Source organism: Camelus bactrianus, chromosome 12, assembly GCF_048773025.1.
Source record: "Camelus bactrianus isolate YW-2024 breed Bactrian camel chromosome 12, ASM4877302v1, whole genome shotgun sequence".
In the NCBI taxonomy this organism is placed as follows: Eukaryota; Metazoa; Chordata; class Mammalia; order Artiodactyla; family Camelidae; genus Camelus; species Camelus bactrianus.
In genome coordinates this window covers 6,779,439-6,803,050 of record NC_133550.1, presented here as the reverse complement: position 1 = coordinate 6,803,050, position 23,612 = coordinate 6,779,439, and the positions used below count along the sequence as shown (strand labels likewise).

The 23,612-nt window shown below is 45.8% G+C and overlaps 1 pseudogene; it reads right to left on the bottom strand.

The window, feature by feature from the left end:
- Positions 1-22,442: 22,442 nt before the first annotated feature.
- LOC105062106 (olfactory receptor 2AP1-like) lies at positions 22,443-23,336 on the bottom strand (annotated as a pseudogene).
- Between the last annotated feature and the right edge of the window lie 276 nt (positions 23,337-23,612).

The following is a 23,612-nucleotide window of genomic DNA, read 5'->3' as shown; positions in this document are numbered from 1 at the left end:
GCCTGTTGGAGCTTCTGGTCCACGGCCTCTGGGGGAGGTTCCCTTCATGGGCCTCAGTTCTTCCGAAAAAAGGGCACATTCACTCACCTTTCCCTCCCAGGCCCAGGAAGAGAAAAAGGGTTACACTGAGATCTTTTTTGTAACGTAGTTTTACGTTTAAAAGGAAAAAAATGTAGTGAGTAGGGAGAGAAAATTGCTTGCAAGAAATACTAATGATTTCTGCTTCTCAAAATATGTTCATAAATGCTAGGAAAGAAGTAGCAGAGTGGTTTAGCAATAGTAAAAAGAGATCACTTGTAAGTTGTGGAGAATATTCAAATATTCAGCGTGTTTATAGTTACACGTTGGTATGATTGGAGAGGCTGAGGAGAGTCAGGGTAAAGTGGACCTGACTGAGAGGTGGATCTGAGGACAGGGTAGGAGGTGATTCTTGAGCAGTTTTCAGGTAAATGAGAGAGACGGGCGCCCGTCTGTGTAGACGCGGTTCCAGGTGGAGGCGATGCCGGTCAGTCTCGGAGACGCGGACCAGGCGGCAGTGCGGGGTCTGTGTGAGGCGTTCGGTTCTCTCCAGGGAGCGAGCTTGTCCAGAGAAATGAGAAAGATAAGTCGATAAGTGAAAAAGAATATGAAAAGGAATCCATGTACTAAATGTCTGACTGAAACGCAGTGCTGAATGAGCAATTGACACGACACCGTAAACTGACTGTACCTGTAAAGAACAGGACAGACGGTCGGGGTGGCTGGGAAGGAGTCGGCGTGGGAGGGCTTCACTGGGTGGGCCCCTGGGCTCAGTACGGTTTGTTTGGCAGCATCATTGTAGCTGAAAACGGAAGGAAGGATTCTGATTAATGTCTCGGTTTTTAAAAATTTGGAAATTAAACATCTTTTCTAACGTTTTTTGTCCTCTTTTGATTTAAGCTTATTTCAGAAGAATTTTGTCTAATAACATTTTCCAAGTCTGGAGTACAGCCTGTACCAGGGAAATGAAATTTAGTGTGACTCCTTTCACCTGTTTGTGATAATCAATATACTAATAATGTGCTAATAATGCTAGAGGTGTTTGTGGATGAGCTGAGTGGGGATAATTGTAGGATAAATCTAATCCAGAGGAAATGTATCTTTAAGCTTTTTATGATATATAGCAATATAAAACAGTTTCAATTAATAGAATTTCCATTTATTGTCTCCCTGATTTAAATGAATTCTATTTTGAGATCTTCTGTCCTACTCAAATGTTCAGCTGATATTCTGAGAACATTGTTACTGAATGTTATAAAATGCCCTAGTTAAGTGCAAATCTTTATGTAAAATAATTTTCTTTGAGAAATACTTAATATTCTAAAATATTTTTAAAGGAAATCATTGTGAAGTTAGGCCACCTTAGCAAGGATAGACTTTCTTATAACTATGACCGGCAGTAAATAGAACATTTGTATGATTGCATGTGTGGTTATATACTGTGTATATGTGTGTAAGTATCTCTGTGAGAAATGAGTTATTTTTTCCTACATGGAATGATTTCAGAGTGGATTTCTAAAATGAGTGGCAGTTAAGATGTGAAGATTGTGTTGTTTGTCATGCATCATGCTTTGCATGTCCTACTCCATTTTGAGTATGAAAACATTAATAAAAATAAGTGCCATGTCATAAAACCGAGTCCACCTGAGCTGGGAGTGTGGTGGCAATGCCTTCTGGTTCCTCTGAACACCCCTGGACTCACCCTCCCCATGTGTGAAGGTCAGACCTGGGGGGTCAGCTCGCCCTAACTGGGACTCACCAGATGGACCTGCAGCGGGTTTTCATCCAAGGCTCCCTTGTCACAAAGGCCAGGAGGACCCAATGTCGGCACTGTCTTCCCAGGCGGGGGAGCCTCTGTGTAGTGGAGGGAGCCGGGTGGCACTGCTCCGGCCTGTGGCACGCAGTGGGCGCTGACTCCCTGGGTTAACCAGCTTCCCTGCTGGTGGCCAGGCCTCTGAGCCCGGGAGACGCCCGGAAGTCCGGTGAGTCCTGCTCCCGCCTTCTGGGGAGTGCGAGGGGCTGTGGGCGGGTCTCCTGGGACTTCCACGTCCGCGCTTCTGTGCCGCCTGCCCCGTCCTGCACACCTGCTGTGCCTGTGGCCAGGTTACCACGTTGTGAGTGTGCATCCAGCCTCCGGTTTGAGCTTACAGTTAAACTCTCAAAGGGAATTCTCCTTCTTACATTTCCTAGTTCCTGTCAGGATACAGTTGGAGTATGTGTTTGGAAAGACTTCCTGTAACACCCTGTGTCTCATCTTCCATGCACATTAGTTATGAGTCTGCAAGCTAATACCATTTTTATTTTAGTAAGAGTCTACTAAGTTATGTGAACAATATGTGTTGATGATAAAAATTATAGAGAAGATGATGAAAATTTCCCTAATCTCAACACACACTGTTTTATTTGGTATATTTTGGTATATTTTTTCTGTGATGAGATGCATAATGATTGAAAATTGGGATTGTGTTATAAACAAAGGTTTGTATCTTGTAATTCACAGTATTGTGTGTGGACCATTTTCTCATACACTTAGATATTTTTTGAAGGCCTGAGTTGAATGGCAGTACTTCCTTGTGAACTCCCAGTTAGCTTTCCTCCCTTCCCCCTGAAAGAGGACGTGTGCTTGTTGGTGGACACGGTTGAGGCGGACCTAGCCCGTGACACAGCCCCAAGCTGGAGCCAGCGGACGATGGGGGCTGGGCTACAGGCAGGCGGGCGGGCACTGGGCTGAGTGCAGGGCAGGGTCGGGGAGGAAAGGGAGGAAGGGGCTTCGGGAGGGCTGATGCGGGCGAGACTCTTTGACCTCCTTCAGTATCTGAGGGACGTAACGTGTAGGCTTTGTTTTCCCTTACCTCGTCTGTGTTTTTCTTGAATTTGTCATTGTCTAGGACTGAACCCCATCTAGGCTTCAGTGAGAGTTTACCTCATAATTCTGCAGCCTTTATCCTTGTGCACATTTTTATATTTCTCCAATTATTTCTTTAAAATCCGTTCATAAACACTGTTCCTGATGTAGATTGTTCTCCAGAAGGTCTGAGCGGTTTCCGTTCCCACCAGCAGTGTCTTAACTGTCCTCATCTCGGGGACCCTTAGCTACACTGATGCTTTTATTTGTCCTTCAGTAGGTCTTAGGTCCAGGCATCACTCAGGCTGTGTATGAAGACAGCGTTCAGGTGCTCGTGGTGATGGAATTAATGTGTAACGATTGCTCCTGAAGTTTATGTTCTGATTTTGAAAGTAACTTCTAAGACATTGAATGTTCTTCTTAAACTTTATTTTCATCATCTTGATTGAGATGTAAACCATATCCCATTCAGTTCACCCAGTTAAAGTCTGCAGGTCCGTGGTTTTAGTGTATCCGCACATCTGTGCAGTCATCGCCCGCTGTCAGTTTTGAGGAGGTGCTTTTTTATATAAGAAATGTCAGCACCTCAGAGGAGCACAGCTTTCTGTTTCTTTCACAAAGTGGCTCTAGTGTGAAACAGTCATCGTGAAAGCATGTGTGTATGATATTTAATGAAAAGTCTCATTAAATGCTGTCAGTGAGTGTGAACATGAAGAAGTGCCATTTGAAGAGTTTTGAAATGAAAGATTTAATATCAAGAACACTGAAAACAACTCCTTGTATCTTTCCATGTAGTGAAGAGACCAGTTTCAGGACAAAACTTGGCTTGTGTTGTGTCTGCTCAGAAAATTACAAAGCCTGCTGCTAAATACGGAGTACCCTTAGCGCACAAGAAATACGGAGACAAAAGTTACATGAAAAGAAACCACTCCAAAGACATAAACAGGTATGGTTATCATGACACAGTCTGTGTATTAGTAACACATTCCGTTTGGCCTGATTTTATTGCAGCTCAATTCAAATAATCTTGATAGTCACAGGACTGGTTTGATTACGTCATTAAAGAACGTTGCTGTTCTCTGCTTCACCAGTCTTCTAAAACTTAGCCGACTGACAGAAGTCATAAAGAAACGTTGAACAGATAATGTTACGTGAAGTAGTTGGTGCTCGAATTATATAATGTATTTATTAAATAAATTAGTTGCATTTCCTGAGGAGAAAATTACGTTTATATTTAAATCGTGTTGCTTTCTAAAGGAAGCAGCGGGGAGAGGGTAGAGCTCCGGCGTAGACCACATGTTTAGCATGCACAAGGTCCTGGGTTCAATCCCCAGCACCTCCATTAAAAAATACATATTTTAAAAAACTGACGAAGAAGAAACTTTAAATATCTTTTCGAATTTTTTTAGTGAAAGGAAACTTTCAGTGCCTTTCTAGTTCTTTTTTGTGTGTTGTGATATCCTTTTTTGTGTGTTGTAATAACCTAACAGTGATGTAGTTCTGAAATTAAAAATGTCATATTGATTGAGGGTCATATTTATTTGGTAATATTCTGTGTTCGCTTTTAGAAATTTGATGCTTACCTGTTATGGTCATTTTATAACATTTAGGAAACGGAAGCAATGAGTGGTATATGACAATAATGTCATAACATTGACATTTGCCAAAATACAGCAGCTATGAAATGGAATTGTTAGTGGAGATGGTTTAATGATTTAATCAAATTATGAGTTGTTTTAATAAAAATGTAAATGACCATTGAAATAATTTTTTAAAGTAGCTTTCCTCTGTATTGAAACCCGAGAGAGGTGAATAATTTTGTACAGTTTCTTTTCATACTCATTTTTTTCTAAAGTAGCTGAAAAATTTTAAACTGATATATAACTTAAGAGTTTCTGTACTTTTAATCTTTTAAATACTTCTAATCTTTTTTGGTATATAGAATTGCATTTTCAGTTGTTTGAAAAATTAATCATATAGTCATACACTTGGCATAGCATTGATCTAAAATTGAGTGGTTAGCACAGGTTAAAAAAAGAAAGAAAACCTTGGGTCACTTACACGTTTGAGCACACACGCATGAGTCCTGAAAAAAGGTTTTTCAAAAAAAGGAGATCAAATCAAGCAATTTATCAAAAGAATAATTTTTAAATTATCAAATAGGATGTGTATCAGGAATGCAGGGATGGTTCAACAGTAGGAAACTGCTGAATTTTACTGCATTCACAGATTAGAAGAGAATATCATATAAATGATCTCAGTAGATACTGAAAGTTCAAATTTAACATTTTTAAAAAACTCCTTTGTACACATTAAATATGTACAGCTTTTTGTATGTCCATCATCCCTGAATAAAATGGTTTAAAGTAACCCCAAATTTCTTTGATTCACAAAGTAAATGGGAAAGTTCTTAACTTCACAGTTACATGTACCAGAAACCCATGTCAGGCATTGTACATAATGATGAAAAATTGGAAGCATTCACATTAAAATCAAGAACAAGGCAAGAATGTTTCCAATGATTGCTCTTACTTAACATGATTCCAGAATCCTAGCCAGTGTAATTAAAAGGAGAAAGAAATAAGAAACATAAATATTGGGAGAGAAGAGAAAACATAGACATTTACAGAGGATACAGTTACCTACCCCTGGCAGTTCCCAGTGAAGCAGCAGGAACTGTTCATGAATTCGGTAGAAGTTGAGTGCGCAGAAAAATGCATAATCAGAAAAGGAAGTGGAGAGACATGGCGACAAAATCCCTCCAATAGTTCAGAATAGGTGCACTGAGAATAGGGCAAGGTGACCGTGCAGGAATGGAATATGATGTAAGAATGAAGAAAAAGGTGCAGACATGAGTAAACACGCAGATGAATTCTGAAGACACTGTTGAGCCACAGAAGCGAGATACAGAGGAATATGTACTGTGTGATTCCATTCATGTAAAGTCAGAACAGAAAACCCCTAAGCTGTATTCTTTAAGAAGGCGTGTACAAGTGGCAAAAAAAAAAAAAAAAGGAAAGCAAGGCGGTGATTACGAGTCGGGGGGTGGGTGTCCTGGGGTGAGGAGGGCCTTGTGGAGGCTGTGAGGGTCAGGCTGCTGGCAGTGCTCTGACCTTCACCTGGGTGTAGCTACAGAGGGGTTTCCTTTGTTTTTGCTGACCTCTGTGTATGTCCTTCATCTGCTTTTCTGTAGGTGACTTTATATCACAGTAAAGAAAAGAAGGGATGGATAAATGCAGCAGAATAGAGCATTCCAGAAACTGACCCGTGTGTGTGTGAATTTATTATATGTAAAAAGATGTATCTGCAAATAAGTAGTTATGAGATAATTGGATTTTCTAGGGAAAAGATATTAGATTCCTAACTCATTCCATGAAAAAAAAAATTGTTCCAGATCTAAAAATAAAAATCTAATGATAAATATTTTAAAATCTAAATATAAAAGTGAAACTATCTCAGTGGAAGAAGCAGATAACATGAGGTCTAGAGTTTCTTCCTTAGTAAAAGAACTTATGCAGACATTGTAAAGGAAAAGATTGGCAGATTTTTATATGTATAAATTACAAAGTATCATGCAGTGAAAGATACGATAAACAGCAATTCAGAGACAGAATGGGAAAAAATTTTTGCAGTATTTATAATAGTCTTGTATTTCATAATATACAAAGAGCTCCTAACATTAAACAACCCGCAGGTAAGATGAACAGTTAACTTGTGAGGTTGTGTGGAAGTGGGTTCTTTGGTGGGGATATACATGATGCAGCCTCTTGAGTTGGCAGTTTTCTCAACATTTAAATTATGTTTTTACTTTGTAATTACATTACAAAAAAGGTGCCCTGCTGATAGCCTTGAATACATACTGCACAGAGACACATGTATGAGGAAGTTCGTGACAGCGTGTTGCATAGGGAACAGTCGGAAGCAGCCCGTCTGTGCCTGGACTGGTGGTTAAAGAAGCTGACCGTATCCCTGGTTTGGAGCACTGCCATTGCCAGTTTGCTCCTTAGCTCAGTGTGGGGACGTCCAGGAATGTTAATAGTGTAAATTATTGTTCCCTCTAATAACACATTGTTTATTATATTTATGTAAAAAGCATAAAATACTAAGATTCTGTACACATATGTATATATATAGTTATGTATGTAGTTAAGTGCATAAAGTAATGTCTGGAAGGATTCTCATGAAAATATTAACAATGCTTATGTCTGGAGGTAGGAGAGAAATGGACTTAACTCTTGTTTGAATTTTATATTGTGAGCATATATATGCAGGTTTGGGAAAGCGGGTGTAGCCCCGGGAGGTGGGAGGGCACGAGGTGGGCCCCGGAGCACCTCTGACAGGCCCTCAGGCCATGGCCCTCCTGTGTAGGTGGGCCTGCCTGATAAGTGGAGGCCGCCTGTACCTTCCTGGACACAGGAGACCTGGGGCGGAATAAGAGGCGAGGCCGAGTCCTTTGGGAGCTTGTTGCCCGCCCCGCGAGATCAAAAGCTTGTTTCTTTCAAACAAATAACTCCAGCTAATTTCTGTTTTTAACCTCCCTGGGCACACCTTGATCGTTGGTGTACTAACTTTACCGATGAAACTAGAAAAAGTATTATTTATTGTTGATAAAAGTTTTCTCTTTTTATTTAAGGAAGCAGCAAGAAAGAGAAGATTGGAATTGACTGAGAAAGAAAAGAAAAACACAAGGATCAGGTAGTTTTTTTTGCTCTTATTTTCCTTCCCTTGCCACGTTGTAAATGATAAAAGTTTCAAGAGTTCTAAGAAGTCTGCCTTTACCGTCGTTCCGGATCTGTTTACTGAGGCCAAGCCGATGAGAAGGCAGGAGAAGGAAAGGGTAAGGGGGTGCCTGTCCTCCCCGCCCACGTCCTGGGTTAGCGGAAGGTTTCCATTTTCCTGCTAAATGTATTTCATGCGTTTTATATTGAATACTTGAAGTGGCGTTTTGTTTCTTTCTTTCTTTCCTCCGAAGCTGGAGAGGATAAATCGGGCCAGGGAGCAGGGCTGGAGAGACGTGCTGAGCGCTGGCGGAGGCGGCGAGGTCGAGGTAGGCCCTTGACACCGTTTCTCCAGGGTCGCCCCGCTCTGCACGATGTGTGCAGCTGGCTTTCTTGGAGTGCATTCACTTCACCTAGAGTTCCTCCATCTGCTGTGAATTCCTAGTTTTCCTGCACATATTTGGTCTGTAACTTGTACTGATAACTAACGTGTGAAATTGAAATCTGCTGTGAAAGTTGGCTGTGAGGGCTGTGACAGACCGTTCTGCCAGAGGAATCTTGTTAACATCAAATACAGTTTGTGCAGGCAGTGTTACCTTGGGCAAGTTACTTGACTTTTCTGAGCCTTCGTTTCTTCATTAAAGAGAAGGAAAATGTGAAGAGCAGTGGCAGGAGCATGGCTGGCAGGGCTCCCCCGCAGACTCCTGCCCCTCCCCTTGTGCTTTCCTGTTAGTAACACAGGACACTACTTGTGGTTGTTAGTGCTTACAATACAGTGGGAAAACACTTTCCCTTTAGGCTATATGGGTATTAATATGTCACATCAAGTAGCTACCTTTTGGAAGTCAAGTGTTGAGATGCACTTTTTCCTCCCGAGGGTGGTGCGAGCCTCTGGGCCTTATGAGACGAGCCCGTGAGTCCTCTTTGTTTAATTCCTGGGCTCCCTTTTCTGGCAGTGGAGGGGCTGTGGCTCCAGCATCTTTTTCTTCTCGGCAGTACGAGCATTATCACGCTATTTTTGATCAGATGCAGCAGCAAAGAGCAGAAGACTGTGAAGCGAAGTGGAAAGCAGACATATCCGGCCGAAGCCCTCCGGAAAGGTGCGCTGGCAGTGGGCTGTGCACTGCCTTCGAGAAAGGAATGGACGTCAGGGGCGTGTTCACCCGCAGAGGAGGCCCCCTGGGTGTGTCCGGGACTTCCGAGGGGCCGCAGGCCAGCGCCCCTCGTGCTGATGTTGTTAGAAAACCTTGGAAAAGATGGAAGGCCGTGTCTGAACAGGCTGCTCAGCCAGGCTGGACGGGGATGGTCCTGGGTGTGGTTTTGTCTCGTCACATTCAGCGTACCACCTATGCGCTGCGTGTCTCCCCCGTTGGCACGTCGGTCTGAGGGGCTCTCTCTGCCCGTGGGCTGTGGCCGTTGTCTGGTGTGCGGGTCTGGCCCTTGGTTCTCCACGGCACACGTGGAGCTCTTCGCTTCAGCCTAACTTTGTAGCTTATAGATGCTGTAGGCTGGTCGAACATACTGTTGAAGGAACATGCGATAACTTTGAACCAATATGTGGTTGTGATGACTTAGCTCCGTGCAGAACCCCGACAGGACCATGTCCTCTCCTCCTCACGTCCTCTGTCGTCTGTGCTTCTCCTTCCTCTCTGACTGATGGCTCCCTGTCAGCCTGGTCCTCAGGTTTTCCCTTTTCTTCTGTTAAATTAATTTAATATGGTAGCAGTCAATATTTAATTTGCATAGTTCCTTTTTTAAAGTATGCATGTTTTTAAAAAATTTTTACGTATGTATGTATGTATTTAATGGAGGTGCCGGGGAATGAACCCAGGACTTCATGCACGCTAAGCTGGAACTCTACCACTGAGCCCTACCTTCCCCCCATGTATGTGTTTTTTTAGATATTCCATTTCTCCATAAACACATTCCTGTTAAGGAGGAGCAGATACCATTTTGTGAAAATTTAATTTGTCATTTTGAGGGAATATTTTTGAGTGTAATAAAAATCTTTATGATCCCCCGAATTGTAAAAGACTATTGAAAGCTAGTCGAGCCGAGGTAAGTAATGGAGGTGAAGATAAACAAACAGTATGAATTACGTGCGGTAGCCTGACGTGTTGAGCCAAATGCAGTTGCTTCCCAGTTTTGAGCAGAGAGGACTGCAGACTGACTCGTGTGCGTGTGTTTGATGAAATGGCAAAGCAGGCATTGTGCGGGGGTTTTAGGCTCTGGTGTTACTCGTCTTCCCAGCACATGCTTTGTAGGGCTCTATTTTGTTTCAGTCAGCTCTCCTGCAGTACACATATATGGTGTGCAGAAAGTCAGCTCTCCTGCAGTACACATATATGGTGTGCAGAAAGTCGGTGAGAGTGTGTTGTGCGCCTTCACACAGTTCATCTTCCAGGGAGTTTCTTCATTCTTCGCAGCCGCAGTGACAGCAGTGGGTGAGCCTGGGCCGTGGCAGCAACCTGCTCGGTAACTGGGAAGGGTTTGCGTACGCCCACCCGTGACTTTCTGGTTGCCTCACACGGCTGTGCGTCTCGGCTGCTGCTTCCTCTGGAACACAGCTTCCACCCTGTCTGTGTCTGAGCCTCAGATACAGTTTCACTATTTTAATTTTCAGCTTTTAAACCGTTTGTGGTTGTGACGTCATGTATCATTTCATTTCTGCCAACCCTCTTGAGCTCAGCAGTGCTCGAGCATACAGTGTGCCCTTTCTTTCTTCCTGTTGACGCATAGTCAGTTCACAGTGCTGTGTCCGTTTCTGGTGGACAGCACAGTGCTTCAGTCATGCACGAACATACATACATTCGTTTTCGTGTTCTCTTTCACCATAAGTTACTGCAAGATACTGAATACAGTTCCCTGTGCTGTACGGTGTAGGCTTGTTGTTTATCTAATCCTGACTAAGGAGTCACAACGCCCCCAGCAGCGTTCTTTTCTCTCCCAAGTTACAGGGGAAAGTTTTACTTTGGATCAGCCATTCTTCATTTTCCACAAATACCTCTAAAGAAAATATTTAGAGTAAGTAATGTTTAAGTTTTATGAGATATTTAATTCTGAGTTTCTGACCTTGCTGTGTGTCTCTACTCCTAAGGCCAAAGGGGCCGCCGGCCGCGGCCCTGGCCAGACAAGTGGCGGGGTTCCCGCAGTGGCGGTGGGAGGCCCAGCAGAACGGGGCCCGGGCCGAGGGCCACCCAGCAGGTGCGCTTCCGGGACGTCTACACGTGGTAGCTCGGAGGGGAGGGCTACAGTGAGGCCGGCACAAGGGACGCACCGTGACGCTGTCTGTGTAGGCTGTTCCTCTGAACGCTTTCTGAGTATCTCACTCTCCTCTGCGATGCCTTTCCTGCTGAGGGTGAGGTTCTGTTGTTGCTTTGGTGACTCGGGCGTAGGTTCATGGCTGTGTCCTTCCTTTAAAAGGAGTCGAAGCAGGCAGAGTGACCCAGATACTTACACTAAGTTAATAAGTTCTTACATTGCTCCCCCCCGTATGCTTTTGGTTTTAAATACTTTTAAGTAGCAAAGAATTGTAGAAGAAAAATGGGAAATAAACAGTTGAATAAATACATGTGTAACTATGCATTTGCTCAAAAAAAATTAGAAGCAAAAGTATTTCACAGCCTCTGATTATGCCAGTTAACTGAGTTAATCGTGTATCCAAGGTGGTATTAACGGTTGTCAGATAATCATTTCAGTAGTAGTTTTGACTTGCAGAGGCCCAGAGATGCCCTTTGACCTCTGGTCCCCAGAACAGCTGGTGAGTGTTTCCGTCCGCGCGGCGCCCCATGGGCACCACACTCACGTGGGGATCGGTCGTTGTGGGGTCATGTATTTTGTTTAGACTTATGCCTACTGTGAGCTCACAGGTGACATCTTCAAGTTAATCAGTGTAATTATTCATATTTAAGGTATTTCTTTCTTTCAAATAACACCGTAGAAAAGCAGTTAAACTTGTAGTGGTTACCCTGTGTATTGTTAACACCCGTCAGTTGCTGTTCTCCTGTCTGGAGTTGATCTGTATCTGTGTCCTCTGTACACAGAAGACCACTTTTTCCCCTGCCCCATTTCTCCCGTGTTAACAGCATCAAGAATTGTAGTTACAGGTTTTAATTTAAAGTATTTTAAAACAGTTATTAGACTCTCCAAGATGTACTGACTTCTTTCCTCGGCACTGTTCCTCATGCCCTGCCCCCCCTCCCCCCCAGTTTATGTCTTCATGCTGCACACTGTCCCCTGTGATCCTTTTGGGGAGAAACTGTCCCAGATGTGTTGGGAAATGTCCTTATTTTGTTCACATTAAGTTAAATGTTCACATTCGTATTAAATGTTCATTTGTGGCAGTGGGTCTGCTGAGGAACTTGCTTTAGCATTTTGTATGTCTGAAAAAGCGTCTTGCCCTCTTTTTTGAAAAATATTCTTGCTGGAGGTAGTTTTACAGGTTGAAAGTATTTCTTTCCTTACTTGAAGGACGCTCCTCCCCTTGCGTCCTGGCCTGCCTGACCTGGCAAGGCGTCTGCTGTCTTCTTCCAGTTTTCCTCCCGTGCGGCGTGTTCTCTCCCTGACAGCGTGGAGCATTTTCTCCACATCGCTGAGAGTGATTTGATTACGACGTAGCGTGGTGTAGTTTTCTCCATGTTTATTTTGTTGGGGGTTCACCGAGCTCTTGGACCTGTGGGTTTATAATTTTCTTCAAATTTAGGGAAATTCTGCCGTTATCTCTTCAGAATTATGTTTCTGTGCTCCCCTGTCCCTCTGGGACGCTCAGTACCCATGCGCCAGCTCGCTGACGCTGCGCTCCTTTCTCTGGGTCCTTTTCCTGTGTTTGATCTTGGGCAGCTTCTGTCGCTGCGTCTTCAAGTCCGTCAGTCTCCTTGTCTGCTGTGTCTGGTCTCTCTGCGGTTGATCCCGTGCAGACGTTTACGGTGTGTCTTCCATCTCTTACATCGAGCGCGCTTTAAGGTCGCCGTTCTGCTTTCCGTGTCTGTCTGTGTAATACTTAGGCGTTTCCCTACCTTCTTGAACGTGTGGAATATGACTATGATAGTCTTTTTAATGACCCTGTCTGCTAATTCTGTTATCCTTGTCATTTCTGAGTCTGTTTGTTGATTATTTTTTCTATTCATTGAGGTCGTCTCTTCCTGCTTCTCGTCCCACCTGGTCATTTGTGCTTGGATGCCAAGCATTGTGTATTTTACGTTGGATTTTTTTTTATCTAAATATGTTGGGGCTTTATTCTCGGATGTAGTTAATGTTACTTGAGTCTTTGAAGGCTTGCTTCTCAGCTTTGCTGGGCAGGTTCAGAACCATCTTTAGTGTAGCGCTCGCTCGGCCCTAGCGCTGAGCGGTCCTCTCCTGCTCCGGTGGCGTTGACAGTACCCGGTGCTCTGCTGATTCGGAGGCCTCTCCTCTCTGGCCGTTGGCAGCGTGACGCGATCCCAGGGAGCCCGAGGGGTTGGTGCACCCGCAGGGGCTCAGGAAGCCCGTGCAGATCTCCGGTGCTCTTCATGCAGCCCCCTCTGCTTTGACCCCCCCCCCCGTCCTCACACCTCAGTGCTCCTCAGCCTCCCAAGCGCTGACTGCTGTTACCTTAACTCGGGGCTCCACTGGGCTCTGTGCGGGGACCCCCAAGCTGCAGCCTGGAGCCTGGATGGGCAGTTAGATGGGCAGTTCCTGTGCTCACCTACCTCCTCACCCTTATGGCAAGGGTCACTGTCATGTGCTGCCTGCTTTCCAGTGTCTGAAAATGATCATTTGATCCATTTTGCCCAGACTCCAGTTGTTGAGGGCGGGAGGGTAGACCTGGTCCCTGCACTGCCCGGGGCTGCGGTGGGAGCCCTGCCTGGTGATTTGCTGGGGAGGGATTCCGAGTCGGAGGCTCTCCCCACCCCCTTGTCTTAGTCTCCTGTTGCTCAGGAGCCTTGAGGCCAAGCTCTGCTTCCTGCTCCTCTGGGAGGGCATCGCTCTCTGCACGCTTTCTTTACCTCTGTTTTTCTAACTCGGTGCTCTGAAATATCACTTGTCTGTTTCTTGGTGTTTTTCTCCTGCTGCCCTGACTCAGGCTCTGACCGGATGCTACAGCCTGAGCCCCTCTGAGCTCAGGAGCATGCTCAGTGAGCGCCGCTGCAGCGCGTGCTGCTGCTCCTTTCCTCCCAACGGAACTGCTGCTGAGTGGGCAGGTTGGGACCTCTGTGCCAGGTGTCCTTTCTCCCTTCCACTACCTTGGAAGGACCCCAAAGCCCAAATTTCACCCACTAACATATTCTTTAGTTTTGTTCAGCCCATCCAGTGAGTTTCTCTTAACTTTAGAAACTTGCATTTTCATGTCCGTGGATCTAGTTAGTTTTCCTTGCCCGTGTGCTCGTTGCTCTGACACTGCGCTTACTGTAAAGGCTTGTTCTTGGTGCGCTGTTGGCCGTGTCACCTCGGTGTCTTCAGTTTTTAGTCTGTTACCTGTTTGATGATCCTGGCATTCCTCACGTGCTTGGTGTTCTTGCGGTGTGTTCATGCTTGGGGGTGTCTTTTGCTCTTTATTGGCTCTGAGCGGCCTGCTGGCAAGATTGGGGCATGCTGCTGACCTGGCCTTGGCTCAGTTTTCCATCAGAGGAGACAATGGAGGGACCCATTGCTGTCCTGCCAGGCAGACCCCTGGGCATAGGAGACCCACATCCTTCCTGGGTGTCAGCGTCACCCTGGGCCCTGGCTGGGTCTTCACTCTGGAGTCTCGTCACTCGTGTCTGAAGGGGGCTGGCGCATGGAGGCGGACAGAGTGCTGGGTGACTGTGAGCACTGACGCTGCCCTTCCCCACGCCTCCGTTCTCACAGCCTCTGCGGGGCCTCCTGACAGGCCGTGCTCATGGCATTTCTCACTTAAACTGATTCCTGTACTTTCCTTACATCTGGGCTCCTTCTGTTCGGGGAACTCCCACGAGTTCTGCTTGTCCTCGAGTGCTGCTATCTTTCCCTGAATACAGCAACTTCTCTCCTCTAGAATTTTGCACAAAGGGCGGCCGTGGTGTCGCTCTGCCATCTTGCAATCTTAAGTTAGTATTTTTGTTTTGCTGTGTTATCCTTCCCTGCTCTTCCCCTTTAAGTGCAAGTAAATACTCTGGAAATTACATCTTCTGTGTGTCAGGGTCTGGGTGTTGGACGTGCCTGCGACTCTGACCCGCCATAGACTTTGGAAACCACAAAAGAAAAGCCTCTCCCTTGCAGGTCAAGAGGGAGGGGCCCATGCTGCTCCAGTGGGGCTGGTGACGGGCTCAAGCTTTGGGCAGCAGTGAGGCCTCAGGCTGTTCCCGCCCCATCCTGCAGCTGGAGCTCAGGTGACGTGGAGGGCAGTCTGACGCATCAGTGGCAACAAAGCCCTGGACCGTCCCGGACTGCTCAGCAGGTAGGGCGCAAGCACGTGGTCCATCTGCCTAGAGCAGCAGTCGTCACAGGGCTCTGTGTCCTCACGCTCTCCACCTGATGACACAGAGACCAGCCCCACTGGCGTCTGCCTCCCACCCTCAGGAGATCTGCCAGTCACATCAGGTGGCCCAGGGAAGCGACTTCATCCTCACAGGATCACGCCAGGAGGGACTGAGCAGGGGTCCCCTGAGCACAGAGCAGTGAAGCAGAAGACCAAACTGTCACTGGAGGAAACCTGCGGAAGCAGGCCAGGACCTCAGTGGCCTGCTGAAACAGAACATATAAATAGGATCGAGTCTTCTAATATAATACGTAAAATATTCTGGATATAATAAAAAATCACTTGTCATACCAAGAACCAGGAAAAGCATGATGTGAATGAGCAAGGACCTGAGCTGACCCTGGGACCAGTTTGAGTTGAATACTGGAATTATTCAGCAAAGATTTTATAGCTGGTTTAAACAAATGCTTCAGCAAGCAATTAGAAATTCTCTTGAATGGAAAAAAAGGGGGAAATCTCGGTGAAGGATTAGAAGCTATAAAAAGAACACAATGGAAGTTGCATAATTAGAAAGTAATAACCAAAACTTAACATCCACTGGACGGGCTCAGTAGTAGAGGGGAGACGATGGAGATGTAGTCACTGAATGTGAAGACAGATCAGTTAAATTTACTCCATCTGAACAGCAGAGAGAAAAAAGACTGAAAAAAATGATGAGCATCTACGGATCTGTGGGACGATAACAAGAGATTTAACATTTGTATCCTCGGAGCCTGAAGGGCCGTAGGAAACGTGGGACTGGAAAAAGCATTTGAAGAAATAATGGATGAAAACTTTCCACATTTGGCAAAAGACAAATGTAAAGATTCAAGAAGCTGAGCAAAGCCCCGAATAGGAGAAACTTCAAGAAATCTTCACCCAGGAATATGAAACTTCTGAAAGTAAGAGACAAAGAAAACAAGTCTTAAAACTGCCAGAGAGAAATGACACATTACCTGGAAAAGACTACCAGTTTGGAAAAGAGCAGATTTCTCATCTGAAACTATGGGGTCCAGAAAGAAGTGGCGTGACATTTTTCCAGTGCTGAAGGAAGAGACCTGTCAATCGGTCCTTCAGGAATGAAGGGGAAATAGAGACGTGCTCACACAAATTCCAAACTAAAACTAACATAGCAAATAAATGAAAAAGTTCTAATGAAATAATGCAGGGTTTAGGTGATTGACCAAATCTTGATGAAATTGAGATTTAAATACTAGGAGAATCATACCATGTTCATTAATTGGAAGAGTCAATGTAGGTAAAAATGTCAGTTCTTAAATCAATTGATATATTTCATGCAATTAATAGTAAAATTTCAGGAACATTTTTTTAATAGATATAGACCAGCTTGTTCTAAAGTTTACATGGAAAGAGAAAGGCCTTAAAACAGCTATAACAATTCTGAAGAAGGCTGAAGTGGGAAGAGTGACTCTTCCTCGTGTTGAGGCTTGCTGAGAGCTGCAGTGATCAAAACCCGGTTATTCTAGTGGAGGGACAGACACACAGGTCATCGGAATGGTGTGGAGAGCCCAAAAAAGGGTCACTCAGATGTACCCAACTGGTTCTTGGCAAAGAAGGAAAAGCAATTCCATGGCGGAGGAGGTGCCTTTTCTGTATTAGTGCTGGAGAAAGTAGACAGCCATCCGAAGGTATGCACCTTGACCTAAGCCTCACACTGTGTACAGTTACTAACTCAAAAGAGGTCGTGCACTCTAACGTGCAACATAGGCTTATAAAACTCACAGGGAAAGAAGACAGTTTGAGGACCTAGGACTAGACGGAGTCCTTAGACTTGACACCAAAAGTACAATCCATAAAAAGAAGAGTTGGATAAATTGAACTTCATCAGAATTGAAAGCTTCTGCTCTGCAAAAGACCCTACTAAAAGGAAGAAAATGCAAACTGTAGATTGGGAGAAAGTATTTGTAAGCCCCATATTAAACAGAGGACTTGTGTCTAGAACATACAAAGAAGCACTAAAACTCAACATTATAAGCCCAAAGAATCTCGTTAGAAAACGGGCAAAGGACGTGTTGAAGAGGACGCACAGACAGCACACAAACACGTGAAAGGTGTTCAGCAGCAGCAGCTGCAAACGAAAACCACAGGAATGTATCACTACACACCTGTCAGAATGGCTGAAGGAAAAACAGTGATAAAGTCAAATGCTGGTGAGGATGTGGAGAAAGTCAGTCACCCATACGTTGCTTATAGGGATGTAAAACGATACAGCTACACTGCAAAATAGTCCGGCATTCCCTTTTAAAACTAAAACTGAATTTATCATACTGAGAGCAGGCAGTTCCATTCTTGGGCATATGTCCCAGAGAAAAGAATACCTATTTTCACTGAGAAACTTGTTATGTGAATGTTCTTAGCAACTTTATTCTTAATAGCCAAACACTTTTAACTACCCAGACATCCTTCAGCAGGGGAATGAATGAACAGATTACGGTACTTCCATACCATCGTCCACTTCACTTGCTTAGCACTGAAATGGAGCGAACCACTGAGTCGTGCCCCCAGTGCCTTGGATGGGCTGTCGCAGGAAGTAATACCCAGTGAGGAGAGCCAGCCTCAGGAGGGTGCCTGCTGTGTGACTCCACGGGTCGACGTTGTGAGCGCAGTCGTAGAGTTGGAGAGCAGACCAGGAGTGGCGGGAGGGGAGGGGACTGAGTGTGGCTGGACGGCGCAGGGTGGAGTCGTGCTGTGGTGCAGGGCACGTGAAGCTGTACATGTGATGAGATGGCACCAATGCAGACACGCAGGTGTGGCAGGTGTACCTGGTACAGTCCCTGTGGTTCGCTCAGTGCCAGCCTCCCTGGTACTGCAGACGTGCAAGAGGGTGACATTGGAGGGACCTGGTGAAGGTTCACAGAACCTCCCTGTGATGCCTTTTCACCTTTCTGCTGTTAGTCTATAATGTTTCAGACTATCGTGTTTCCGTAGTTACACGGGAGTAACTGAGGTGTGGCCTGGCGTCTCTCACACACCCCACGCGGGGAAGTGCGCTCCTGCAGCGATGGGGGGCTCGTCCCAGCTCCCCGTTCCTCTCACCCTGCCCCGCCTGGTTCTGTGTTCTTTCAGCTCCCTCACTCTGACCTGTATCCCCAAAACTCAAGCACACTCAAGCACCTGATAAGCTTGTGCTCAGATCACCTGGATAGGGAAGAGCCTTTGGTCAGTCTGGAGGAGACGGGCGGAGTGTGGGCATGCAGTGACCCTCTGTCCTGCACAGCGTGACGAGGTGGTTGCTGTGCCCAGGCTGACAGCGACTTCAGGTAGTCTTGCTGAAGGCCAGCAGGGGTCAGGTGGCACTTGCCGACTTCAGGGTCGGTCATAGTCCACATTGTCACCTGTCCTGGTACCCTGCCCTCCCCCACTCTCTGGAGCGCTGCTGCAGGAGGGAGCTGTAATATTGATGGGGTGAGTCACACTCAACCCACCAGAGGCTTCCAGGGTGAGATGCTTGATTTGCAGTCAGGGAGATGAGTAGAGGGAGCCATTTAAAGGACATGAGGGAGGTCGTGGTCCGCAAACCGTATGTAGCCGACATGGCAAGAATGCAGGTGTTATGATTGGGTAGCAGCGGAGGTGGGACTGGAGAGGCTGGACCACACAGCCTGGGCTGCCGTTCAGGATGCAGGTCACATCCTGAAGGCTGGTGGCACAACTAAAGGACTTAGGTGGGGTCTGACGTGGAAGAGACTGTTGTAAAGGTCACTGACTGCGTGGTGGAGAGTGGACAGAGAGAAATTAGGAAGCCGTTGTGGAAACCCAGGGGTCGGGGGAAGAGAGCTGAGCTGGGGCGGAGCCTAGGAGGCCCATCACTGTTCCTGGGAGGTGGATGAGAGAAGCAAGGTGACTGGACGCTTGGGGCCTGACGAGGGGTGGATGCGTCATGTGGAAAGGAGAGAGTGAGGTCAGATTTTCAGACCATTGGCTGTGGCCTTGCTGCGGAAGACAGATTGTCCCCACAGCAGCTGAACGTGCAGGAGTTCAGGACACGGGGCTGCGAGGTTGGTTTGAGTTTGGGAGTTGTCCGCTGGATTGAAGCCTGGGACTAAGAAGAGAGCAGGGAGTGAGCAGGAATCGCAAGGATTCTAGATTGTGACGTGGGCGATGAGGCACCTGGAGCGGAGCCTGGGCGACACGGGGGAGGTTGCCAGATGCCAGGAGAGCAAGTGTGCGGATCCCAGAGGGCATGTGCTGCAGACGCTAGTCAGTGGGGTGTTACGAGCATTACGTGATCAGTTAAGAAGGTTGAGTGTGGGAGGAGACTCAGAATATTAATATTAATTAATATGCTAACTAATATTAAGTGGAAAAATCAGAATAACTGTAGTAAAATCCCAATTTTGTAAAAAAAAAAAGTTTGTAATTTGTACACATGCATATAAGGAAATCTGGACGAGAATGCCCTTAAATTTTACGTTTCTCAGATGGTGGAATTACGTATGATTTTTCTTCATTAATGTATAAATTTTTTACAGTGAACATGTATAATTTTTATGAGGAAAAATACTGACATAAATCAGGTGGATTCAATTGAAAGTGATTTCCAGTGAAAATGGTAATTGCAGTATTTGTTTAGAAGGGTCCATTTGAATTGTGAACTTGGAGGTCATCGGTGGTCTTAGAAAACTTTCAGTCGTAGTAGGATCCAAAACCAGAGTGTGGTGGATTGAAAGATGGAAGGGAAGCTGGAAGATGTAGGTGCTGAATCCAGAAAGTGCGCTTCCGCCAAGCTGATGGAAAGGCCTGGACAGGGAGGTGTGGCTGAGGGTTTTCTCAGTTGGGCGGGGCTTGCACAGCTGTGTGCAGAAGGAAGAGAAGATGGGCAATTAGACAGCCTGATGCTTTTGTGGAAGGGAATTAGTCATTTCTAATCAGGAGGGAACTCCATGTTTCTGATTAACTGTTAGAAAGTGAGTCAGGTGTGGTTGGGTGTGGTCCGTGCAGCCTGGTCACAGGGTGTGGTCTGTGCAGGGCCTGCGCTCACCCCTCCTGCCGAGTGTGCCTGCGTGTAAAGCAGCCCTTGGAGAAGCGGCAGGTCTCTGTACAGGAACACTGTGCACTGGGGCTCAGCTGACCCCCACGGCAGCCTGGGAGCCTGGGTGCTTGAATGGCCATGAAACAAGGCTGGTCTCTCTTTGAGTGGTTGGTTTGGGGCCTAACTGCTCCCTTCTTTTCCCGCTGAATGTGGGGGTTAAATGGAGAAAGGAAATGCCAGGGTCTGTGACCAGTTACCCACGAGACGGGGTCAGCATTTGCCAAAAGTCAAAAAGTGGCCCCAGCTGTCCCTGGGTGAGACGCTGCCAGAGCCTCGGCCGTTGTTTAAACTTAGTGCTTTAAATGATGAGCAGGGAACCCTGCACAACTGGGCAGCCCTGTGCGGAGGCAGGCCCAGCTCTTCAAGAGGAGGGAAGCCAAGGAGCAAAGAGGAGGAGGTTCGCCCCCGCGGGCTTGCTGCCTCCTTGTCGCTTTGCGTGGACTGCCTTCCTTTCCCGCGTGGGGCACGTTCCTAACAGCCACCGAGGGCCTCATGGGTCCGTAGGGACCTGCTCACATACTTTGACCGACATACTGTGCCATAATTTTGCCCCATAACTGTTATTCAGTGTCCTGAGTTCAGTTTCTTTTCTGTTGATAAAATTAAATATTTATAATCATTATGCATTTCTTTTTGGAAATAAATTGATCTAAATTAAACACTCGAAAGCTAATACTACATTTTCATTAACTAGATTTCAAAACTTTTATTTCTTATATTCAGATTAACACTTTTTAAAAAAAAATTTAGTGGTAAAAATGTTGGTGGTTTTGTTTTTTTAGTTAAAATGTTGCATTTTTTTCTCTCCTCACAGGTTTATCTGGCAAGGCTGAGACAAATAAGACGGCAGAATTTCAATGAGCGCCAACAGATTAGAGCCAAGCTTCGTGGTGAAAAGGCAGGTTGAAAATCTATTTTTTTTAAAAGCAGTTGGATGACACAGCGTATTGAGATTAAAAACACCGTGCACTTAACACAAAAAATCTGATGAAAACAGTGAAAGTCGAAGAGCAGAGAACTATACACCGGGGTAAAGTGAAGCTTATTTATATGACTTAAAATTGGTACGACCACCTGTTCAGGGGGACTCTGAGAGGAAGGTGTGAGTCCTAGCCGTGGACATGTCAATGGTACATTTTTGTATCACTCTTTTCACCTTTTTCCCGATGTCCATGAGAGTTGATGGTTGGGGAGAGTTTGCTTGGGGCTGTGAGAGACAATGGTAGCACCGAGCAGGTTACCCTGTGCACGTCGGGGGGTGTGAGTTCACTCAGGTAAACTCGGCAGTGAATCGGAGGCTCTGCCCTAAGGGGTTTGCTTACGTGCTTTTCTGCAGAAAGAGGCTGATGGCCCCGATGGACAAGAGGGACGCGAGGAGGCTGGCATGAGGCGGAAGAAGGTTGAAGTACTTAAGGTGTGTACGGGGCTGACTCAGGTCTTCTCAGAGAAAATCGAAGCCTGAGAGAGAGAATTGTGCTCTTGGGTCTTTCAGAGTTAAGTCACCTTTTTCTTTTGCCTTAACTTTTCTTTGCCTTTTATCCCTTACTTGGTGGTTTCTGGAAAACAGCGTTTTCCTCTGTATCATATTTATGGAGACCAGTTTGGTGAAACCATGGCATAAATACACAAAACGGTTACACAAGTGACCTTAAAAAGAAAAAAATGGTAACCTTAAAAATGGAAACAATAATTGTCCACTTTTGTGAAGACAAGTTCGTGTATAATAGTCAGTTTAAAATTTTTACATTTTTCTTTCCATCATGATGCACCTGCATTGATTTTCATCCCAGAAATGTTTATTGAGCAGCCACTGTGTGCTGGGACCTGGTTTAGGTGCTGGGGATACAGCATCGTGTGTATTTGGGAACCACACACATGAACATGCACTCACACACGCACACATGCACACAGTCACACACACACATGCAGTCACACAGGTGCTGGGGATAGAGCATATGTATTTGGGAACCACATACACGCAAACACACGCACACAGTCACACACTCACATGCGCTCACACAGGTGCTGAGGATACAGCTTGTTTGTGTTCTGGAACCACACGCACGCACACTCAGGCGCACACACACTCACACGCACTCACACAGGTGCTGGGGATACAGTTTACATATGTATTCTAGAGCCACAAACAAACATACACTCTTCTTTTTTGGCTAAAAAGTAGATATTTTTATAGACCTGGAAAAAACCCAAACCCCGTGCCTCTCTATATCCTACTAATTTTCCTATTGCTTTTCCTTCCAGGCCCAAGCAGGCGCACGTGCTGTGGTCCTGAAGGGGCAGCTCGAGTGGAAGCGGAGGGGGGCATATGAAATGGATCCATCCATTAAGGTTTTAATTCTGAAATTCTTTAAAGTTTCATAAGCTTCTTGACTGTATCCTTGAAGGCTTGTTTTACCCGTTGGTTCCTTAGGGTGTAAATGAAGGGGTTCAACCAAGGTGCAGCTGAAGTAATGAGGAGAGCAGCTCCCATGTTGAATGAATCTGCTTCTTTTGCTGTGGGCTTAATGTACATGAAGAAGCAACTTCCATAAGAGAGAGAGATGACAATCAGGTGGGAAGAACAAGTGGAAAAGGCAGAGGGGAGCTTCAGAACAGTCCTGATGATGAACATGTGGGAGAGAATCACTAGCACCAGAGTGACCACCAGGGTCACTGAGGCCACAGGGAAGACAACCTTCTCTGTGAGGCTCGTGTCTGAACAGGAGAGTTCCCGAAGGGGCTCATAGTCACAGAAAGAATGATTCAGCCTGTTGGAGGCACAGAAGTCCTGCTGACTCATCAGAGTGACTGGTGGTATAATAACCATGTTAACCCAGCCAGCCAGGAGCAGAGAGCCAGCTGGGTGCAGGGGCTTGCAGACAGCCATGTAGTGGTCATAGTACAGGGCGGCCAGAGGGTAAAACTCCACTGACCCAAGGAATATGGCAAAGAAATATTGAGTGAAGCAGCCAGCAAAGCTGATGCTCTTGTTTCCTGTTGTGATGCTGATCAGGACCCTAGGAATGAAGATGTTTGTGAAGGAAATTTCTAAGAAGAGAAGTTCCAGAGAAAGAAACACACGGGGGTCTGAAGGTGGGAGTCCAGCAGGGTGAGGATGAGGATCATCAGATTTCCCACCATAATGAGTAAATAGGCAAGGAACAGAAAGGTGAAAACCAACCCCTGGAGTTCAGGGACACCTGTTAGACCCAGCAGGATGAACTCGGTCTGCATGGTTTTATTTTTCATTGCTGAAAAAGTTTGAGTCTCAAGGTGAAAAAGCGGTAATAATAAAAGGTGAGAAAGGAAAAGGTGTTATGAGAGGGACATAAAGTCTGAAGAGAACAGAAGGAGAGGGACCATGAACTTTTCCCCTGATGACGTGACACAGCCCAGCAGCCCATTTGAATGGTGTTGGATCCTTGCCATTCTCATTTGCCCTGAATAGAAGGTTCTGGTCATGATTTCCCCAAATGTACTCTCCCCAGCGCCAATATGAAATAATTGCTTCATAGATGATGTTTA